General features: G+C 43.9%; 1 long non-coding RNA gene across 1 annotated transcript; it reads left to right on the top strand.

The window, feature by feature from the left end:
* Window positions 1-683: 683 nt before the first annotated feature.
* On the top strand, window positions 684-5,576 carry LOC114487962 (uncharacterized). Its single transcript, XR_003683525.2, has 3 exons — window positions 684-749; window positions 3,088-3,150; window positions 3,240-5,576. It is a non-coding gene; the product is annotated as an uncharacterized lncRNA (long non-coding RNA).
* The last annotated feature ends 2,648 nt before the right edge of the window (window positions 5,577-8,224 follow it).

Raw genomic sequence — 8,224 nt, 5'->3', positions numbered from 1 at the left:
AGTTCAGGTCATCTCTTTGAGATTTCTCAGTCTCTTGGAGTAGGGACCGGGGGTATTTGTTTATACTTTAAGGCGTTTTCTTTCCCCCAGAGGTAATAAAGCTTGGAAAAGGTTGAGTCTTTTTTTTTTTTTTTTTTTTTTTGGCGCTGACTGTTTTGTGTATAGTTTGTTACTGGCACAGTGACTACGTTTAGGAGGGGTGTCTGTCTTCATACTGTAGCTTCTTTTCGTTGTGTTTCCGTGGCCAGAGCAGTTCATCCTCTCGTGGCTCTTATGACTCTAACTGGAGTTAACTCTGAGTAGAAACCTGAGTGAGAAGGAATATGAAAAATAAGACTGGAACAGAACCAGGTCTTTATACTCCCACACTAATCCTTGTATTTGTTTTTTATACAAGTGACCATCCGTTTAGGAAAAAGCATGCAAACACAAAGGCACATTTTTAAAAGGCACGTTTCTCTCAATTGCTGACTGTAGTTCATAATTACATTCCCTTCGTCCTAATTTCTCCTAGGAAATATTGTTTGCAAAAAGTTGTCCTTTTTATTTTTCTAGCATTAATAAACTTACAGGTGCAACAAAAATTCCTGATTCTGAATTCTACTCTTAGCTTCTCAGAGGCTCCGCCCTCCCCCGCCCAGCCCCAAAGTAACCTACTTTATTGTAAATTCTTCTTTCTTTCAGGTAGGAATGAATTGATAGCCAGATACATCAAACTCAGGACAGGGAAGACGAGGACCAGAAAACAGGTAAAACAACCGACCTGGAAATTGTGCATGTTAGCGAATGGCCCAAGGAGGCATTTTGGCTGCAGTGGCTGTCTGTGCTTTGGCTCCTAGGAGCCCCCGATTGGAGTTCCCTGTAAGGACGTCAATGTTGTAGGTGTTTGAAATTGGCTCAGTTTTCACTGTTCATCATTTCAGTGACCTTTTATTATGTGGTCTCTGGAGTTCCTTCTATACACACATGGGAAAGTTTCACCGCTAAGGACAGTGTATGAACTGTTCCTGTACTGTATTGTAAAACTTAAATTTCTTTCCGAAACTGTGCATCTGCAAACATTGCAAAAGCTGCAGGTGCAGGTATACTTTGCAAGTCATGAAATTTTGAGATTTTGCGCATTGTAAAATCCTGGAACAATTACATATTAGTCATCATTTCAATGAAAAAGTAACACCAGCAGCCATGAGTATTGGCTGGAATATAAGGCTGAATGATGTGCGTCCAGGGAACTGTTGCTCCTTAAGCTGTGGCTTTTTGTCAGTAGCTGCTGTGACTGAAATGAAGTTACAATACCTTTGTGCAGAGCAGGGTCAATTTTCCTCTGCCCTCTGTCAGCGTTCTGGCGCTCCTTGTTCCTTCTGATGTAAAGCAGCCCAAATCTCTGACCCAGTTCAGAACTGGAACGGGTGAGAAATTAGTGTTTAACAAAAAACAGAAAAAGAAAGAAATGGAAGGGGGGAAAACCATCAAACCAACCTCATGGGTGAGTTGTTAACAGAAAAAAATATATATGTATATTTTAATGTTGACCTATGCTGACTGAAATGGCATGAATTTTAAAAACTATAGTCAAACCAAAAGGCGAGCTCAACTGTGGTCTCGTTAAGCCTGAGCAGCAGATTCCAGTCCTCTGCTCAGTGATGAGTTGTTTTCCTGAGTGTTTATGATGGGGAGAGCTTTCCCCAGGAACGCTCCTGTGCCCCAGCCGGGAGCCCACTGCTGAGTCAGCACAGAGGCAGGTGGCCTCCTGCCATTGCTCAGAGGCAGGGCATTGTCTGTTCGGTGGATATTCCCCCCACTGTGGCCCTCCGCAAGTCAGAGAATCACATCAGAACAAAATTCTGGTGAAAACAAGTGAAAGCAGGAGCAGGGTGGAGAGGTGAAGAGGATGGGGGAGTTCCTGCTTCTCCGTACTTTAAAAAAAAAATGCAGAAGCAAATTGAAACTCGAAGACAAAGTTAGAGCTAAGAGGTTCATTTGTTATCATAAATCCTGTTTTTAGGGTGGCTAGAGTGTTTGAAATCAAGTAATGGCCTCACAGTCGCTGAACTTCTAAATGGGAGGTTCTAAATTTCTGAAACAGACAAATATAATTCCCAGCATACTGAAAGTGCTGGACCTGGGCTGTCTGCTGGTCTGTGAGCTCTGGTCATGTGCCCAACCCCTTCACTGGGGGGACACTTCTAAATTTAACCAAGTCCCGCTGAAAGAGATGCAAATTTGTTTACCCAGTGGAATCATTGTGTTTCAGAAGCCGGGCTTGGCTTGGTTTCCATACCCCGGCATCCTGGGGATGTTTTTAGGCGGCAGTTGGTGATACCTCTCCAATGTGAATTTGTTGTTCAGCAAATCCGTGTGGTTTTTCAACCCAGATTTTTAACAGGATGGCTGGCTGGCTGTATTCACACTTTTCGCTCTGTAATAATATGCAAATCCACTTGGCGCCCAGTCAATACCCAAAAGAGTGGAAGGATTAAAGATATTTATAAGGGGGAAAAAAAAAAGCTCTGCTAACTGGGTCTTTCCATTTCTCTTTGAGATCTAATTTACATGTCAGTATTATTTTAACATTTGCTACAGAATCCAGAGCTCTTAATGAGATCAGAATACAACCTACAGCTTCAGCTTTTTGATTCTGCGGAATGTGCTAATTTATGGATAGTCTCTTCTAAATTGAGAAAAAGGGATTTTCCCTCCTGATACTGAGAAGCTATAAATATTTTCATTTACCTCTACTCCCACCTTTTTAATTTTATAAAGAAAACAACCCCACTCTCCCCCTCTCATCCCGTGCCCGCCCGTGATTTCTCCTGGGTGAGAAAACTAAGATTAGCTTCAGCTTTCATCCTGACTCCAGTCACTGCAGTGATGACCCAGTCTGAAAAGCTTAGAGCAGCGCTGGGGGCTTGGTGTCTGGCTGGGACTGTGTATTCCTAACTGCAGAGCTTTGTTGAGATGCAAATAACCTTCCCCCACCCCCCCCACCCCGAAACCCTCCCAAGGAGTAGCGATTTTATATTTGATTTCCTTTTTTTGTTTTGTTTTGTTTTGTTTTGTTTCCCCTCATAAACCCGAACAATGTAGGTGTCTAGTCATATACAGGTCTTAGCAAGAAAGAAAGTTCGAGAAATTCAAGCCGCCATTAAGGTACGTCTGGCTTGCCCAGTTGTAGGGGGCTTTTCATCTCCATGGTTACAGGCTTTTCCTTTGTTTTCCTCCCTTCCCCTACCCTGCAGGTGTCTAGTCACATTCAGGTTCTTGCCAGAAGGAAATCTCGTGATTTTCATTCCAAGCTAAAGGTATGCGCTTTCCTGCTTTTTGGCTTGTGGTTGCTATGCATCTCACTTCCTGTTTTCCATGGTGACTGGTGAATGCCTGGTGCTGGGATTCTGGTAACCTAGTTTCCTCGCATGTGAGAGCTGTTTACATTTCTTTGTGTCTAATCTCTCTGTTTCTGTACTAGCCTCACATTAAGCTCAGAGAGAGAGAGAGGAAGAGAGAGTGTTGTGTGTGTGTGTGTTTGTGTGTGTGTGTGTGTCCCTAATAACAATGCAAATGCAGCAGAGAGCTGGTCTTGATAACTTTTCAGCACAGAAACATGATTTTTTTTTTTACCCTTCAAATATCCACCAAGCAGCCCTGAGCTAGGAGAGGGAAAAAAAAGTCAAAGAGATGCAAAGTTGGTGTAGAAATTATAAATGAATCATTTCCAAGTGGCCATCATGAAATTACTTTGAAAAAAATTCAGAAATTATTTTAATTTGTGCTTTTGATGTATTTTCAGTACTTATGAAAAATACATCTTCTTCATGTAATTTTTCATGTGTTCTTCCAACAGAGAGTATTTTCTGCCAGATTTCTTCCACATTGCTTAATGTTTTTTAAGTGTGTGGCTTTGTTAATTAAAAAAGAAATTTGAGGTGAGGGCTTAAAAAAAGATAGGTCTTAGAGATGGGAAAGCTCTTGATCAAATCCATGTTTGCAATTCCGTTTGTACGTGAGTTTATTATTTTTTTTGTACATGTGCCTCATTTTCCGGTCTTTTAAAATATATTTCATAGCAAAAACAGAGGCATGGACGACTTAAAAATGCAAGTTCTCCCTATTTTCTCCCTTTCCAAAACTTGCAGTAAAGCATACCTGACTTTTTTTCCTCCATAATGCCCTATTTGAGAAATGCAAAGGAATTATAGTTTGCATGGAGGAGCTTTACTTTATAATAAAAATGAATCTGTAGTCCATATTGTTGTCTTTCCCACAGGCCTGTTTTTGGTTCTGTTCTGATTTTTCCCCCCCATACATTAAGTAAATTTGTGTTTTTGTTCTAAACTAAAGGACAAAGTGTAATTTCACAGCCCCAAGTGGTGAACACTGGGACCCTTCCCAAAAGCCTCCAACATTTTTTATGCAAACGAAGCTGACTGTGGAATAGGTCTAGCGACCAGGAAGGTGCATTTGGGGTGCCCTCTGCAGTGGGCAGCATGCTGGCTCGCTCGCTCACACATGTGGCTGATGGTGGCTGGCTTTTAGTTGCACTGGCTGAGCAGTTGGAAGACTAAAATAACTTCGTAGCTCCTGCTTTTTAACCGAAGGTGCAGTCCTTTCTATGTGGATGTAACTACCCCAGTGTTTGCTCAAGTTCTCACTCTGTTTCTAGTTTCTCTAACGGATTAATGATGTACAAAGAAGTTTACAGACATCAATTTTGTGTTTCCATCTGTGATGTTATGAATTGTTCTATTTCTGCACTGTGTGGTTCCTGTATGCTCACCAGGGCACATGGCTCTGGACCGAAAGCCCTGTAAATGGTGGGTAAAGCTCTCCGGGTCAGAGGGGATCCCCATGGGATTCCACAAGCACTCTTTTTCTCTCTTGGTGACTTTACAAATTTTCCTCAGTGGAAACAGTTTTGCCATTACCTTATACATACACATACATACCAACACACAGTCGTGTTTGTGTTTGTTCTTTAAAAAAGACTTCCCCCCACTTTCAGCCAGCCCTGGACCACTCTCCTCTGGGGCAGGCACGAAGAAGAGGCAGAAACAGAGGCAGTGGGGTAGCAACTGGCTCGGCATTTCATCTCCAAGAACCACCTCCATCTTCTTACAGTTCCTTTCCTTCCTCCTTACCTCATTATTCTTGGAAAAATGGAGGCCTTTGTTCTTCCCATCAGCTAATACCAGTCGAGTGTTCCAGGCATGGCGCTTATCACAGTGGGCAGTTAACAACCAAGCCTCTATTCACAGAGCTGGCCGTGGAAATGGGAATGTGAAATATAGGGCACTGTAGGATAAGTGTTCGCAGAAAGAGCCAAAGTTAAATGTGTAGGCAATCCCAGAGACGAGCTGTGTGGACAATGTGCTGCTGAGTTTGGGGATGAAAGACAGGAGTTAGTGCAGTGCAGAGCCTCTTGTGTGTTCTCTCATGTAAGCTCACTACAAAGTGAGCTCCATTCTTCGGATTTTGAGGAGTAACAGGGATCCAAAGGTTTAATTAACTCACCAAAAGCCATCCAGCATAGGAGGTGGCTAAGTCAGGATTTGAACTTTCTGAATCCTAAACCACTGCTCTTCCAGACAGGGTTTGCTGTAGCGGAGGCTGAAGTGGATTTCAAGCGGTAGGCTTCTCATCAGTGCACACTGTTAGATGACCTGTCACCACCCCTTACGCCCCCTTGGACCTGAGCGTGCAGGCCTTGCTTCCCACAGTCCCTCAGCCACTACATTTTAGAAGTAAGATGATTTTTAAACTTTGAGCCATTGGTCAAGATGTGGGCCTAATTTGGGATTGATGGTCATCAGTATCTCGGGGTGATGTGTTCCTAGCTGCAGAGCTGCTGCGTCCCCACTCCGAGGGAGTTAGGACAGTTGAGGAGAATAAGGCTGGCTGCCACCTGCCTGCAGAGATGCTGCTGCCTTCACCTCCCACAGGCGTTTTATGTTAAAGATACCCTCCTTAACCTTCCTATCAGCCATTACCAGGAAACGGGCTCAGGCCCCTTGGCCTGGTAGGAGGATAGAACTCCTCTCTGTGTCTGCACTTTCTTGTTCAGCTCTGGAGTCTAACATCCTCGGGAGCAGGCAGGGGTGAGCATCCTCGCCGAGTTCCTTGTGGGGTCAGGCTGATAGCCTCTGGCTTCTTGGCCTCCCACACTGGCTAATGAGATAAACTCACTACAGAAGTTGAAGTCCTCTCAGTAGACAGCAAGGATAGCTTCTGAGCAGGAGTAGGGGTGGCAGGGAGTATCCAGACTCACAACAGGTGCCGTGCTTTGTCTGAGACGATGCAGCATGACTTCCTGGAGGAGATAGCTATTGACTGGCCATCTCCGGACCTGTCCTTGCCGTGCCTTTCCAGCTGGGCTTCTCGCCATTTCTCCACATGCTCTGAAGTCAAAGGATTTCTGTCCTCTGGGGGTGGACAGAGGCCTGTAGCCCTCCTGTGAAGACTGAAGCCAAGTTTCATTTCCCTGTTCAACCTCGGAGTTTGAAAAAGTAGTTTGCTCACACCTGGGGCCAGGGCCAGGGCCAGGTGTGGCTTCCGAGGGCACCCTCTTGCCTGTGAGCCTCTCTTCACTTTCCCGGCAAGGGTGCAGGAGAATTCTTGAGGCTAGTGGTTTTCCAGCCTTTTTTAAGCAGCATAACTCACATTTCAGATTGAAATCTTACTCGAAATTTTCCATATATAAAAGAGTAAAAGCTGTTTTATTTAAAGCTCACACTCTCTCATCTTTAGCAGTGGCCTCTTTGGCTGGTTCTGTTGAATAAGGTTTGAAAACCCACACTGCTTTAGGCAGAAGGAAAAGGAAATGCCCGCCTCTCAGCCGTGCCTCTGGCCTTTATGGGACAGCCTGGGGGTCCCAACTGAAGCCCACGTTTTCTGAGTTCCGTAGCCTGTTCTGCCATATCCTTCTGAAGAAAACAGGCTCGAGAGAGTGGTTATTCTCATGTCACGGTTGTGGATGAGTCATCCTATAGCTACAGAAGTCACGCTCTTGAAAATCTGTTAGGATGAGTTTCAAAGGTCAGCTTTATGCTTCTGCTAAGTGCATTGGTTCTCAAAGTGCTTGTTTGTGAGCCAGATCACCCCCAAATGTGTGGATTTTAATTTTTGTTTAGAACAAAATTGTTTTAGTAAAAGTTTAAGATTTCTGTGTAGATTTGAACTTTAAAAGTGCAGAAATGATTACTTAATTCAGTCCAGTAATGGTTCCATAGAGAAGCCATGTGTTCTAGACCCTTGAGTAGACGTTGGGCATAGAAAGTTGAATACACAAGAGTCTCTGTTTTGGGGGAACACTCATTCTTTCTGTTATTTTTGGCCACATTTGGGGGAAATACAAGATTCCCAGTGGATTGTCCCCAGCTAGGGGGCTCTGCAGTAGAAATTTAACAGAGCAGTGCAGAGACCACGCAGTGAAAAGGATGATGAATTCTGAGTGTGGGGGAATTAAAGAAAGCCCCATGGAGGGGGTTCCATTAGAACTAAGCGTAGAGGAAGGTAGAGAATTTCCACAGATAATGGGGGTGGGGGGGTTTGGGGGAACCATGAAGAACACCGTCTAGTGGGAGGCATGGAATGAGGAATGAGACTGGAGGGGGGTGAGGTTCATCTGAGGAGCATGGGAGCACGCAGGGGTCGTTCACAGTTATGCTTTGGAAAGATCCCTCCAACCATTTTTAGAGGACAGTGAGGAGTGAGGCAAAGCTGGAGGCAGGGAGGCTAATTCAGGGGCTGCTCTAAGAGGCCAAGGGAGAAAGATGTGGGCCTGGACCAGGGGCTGACCAAGCACCCCTGGGGCCCTGCTCCGTGGCTCTTATCCGTCCTTATTGTCATCCTCGGCTGGTCCCACTCCACTCCAATCTGATTGCTGCATACTCTTTCTTGCTCATTGTTTTTAAAGAGTGAATTATGTTAAAAAGTTCTGTTCTTACTAAGTCTGAAAACTGTACACTGAAACTTTTCAAAGGCGGCATTTAAAACTTAGGTTATTAAAGGCCAGGTTCTCTTAAAGTAATGGCCATTAACTGAGAGTGTACATCAAAATTAACTATGAAGTTTTTGTGGCTAAATTTTAAATACAACAGAAAGTAAGTACAGAGAATGACATATTAAGCATTCATGTTTGTACTATCCAGAAATGATTATTTTCATTATATTTCCTTTAAGGTTTTTTTTTTTTTTTTTAACTGAAAGAAATCAAATGGCAAAACATTAT

This window comes from Physeter macrocephalus, chromosome 16 (genome assembly GCF_002837175.3).
Source record: "Physeter macrocephalus isolate SW-GA chromosome 16, ASM283717v5, whole genome shotgun sequence".
NCBI lineage: Eukaryota > Metazoa > Chordata > Mammalia > Artiodactyla > Physeteridae > Physeter > Physeter macrocephalus.
Note: the sequence above shows the minus strand (reverse complement) of the source record. Positions and strands in the feature narration are given on the sequence as shown.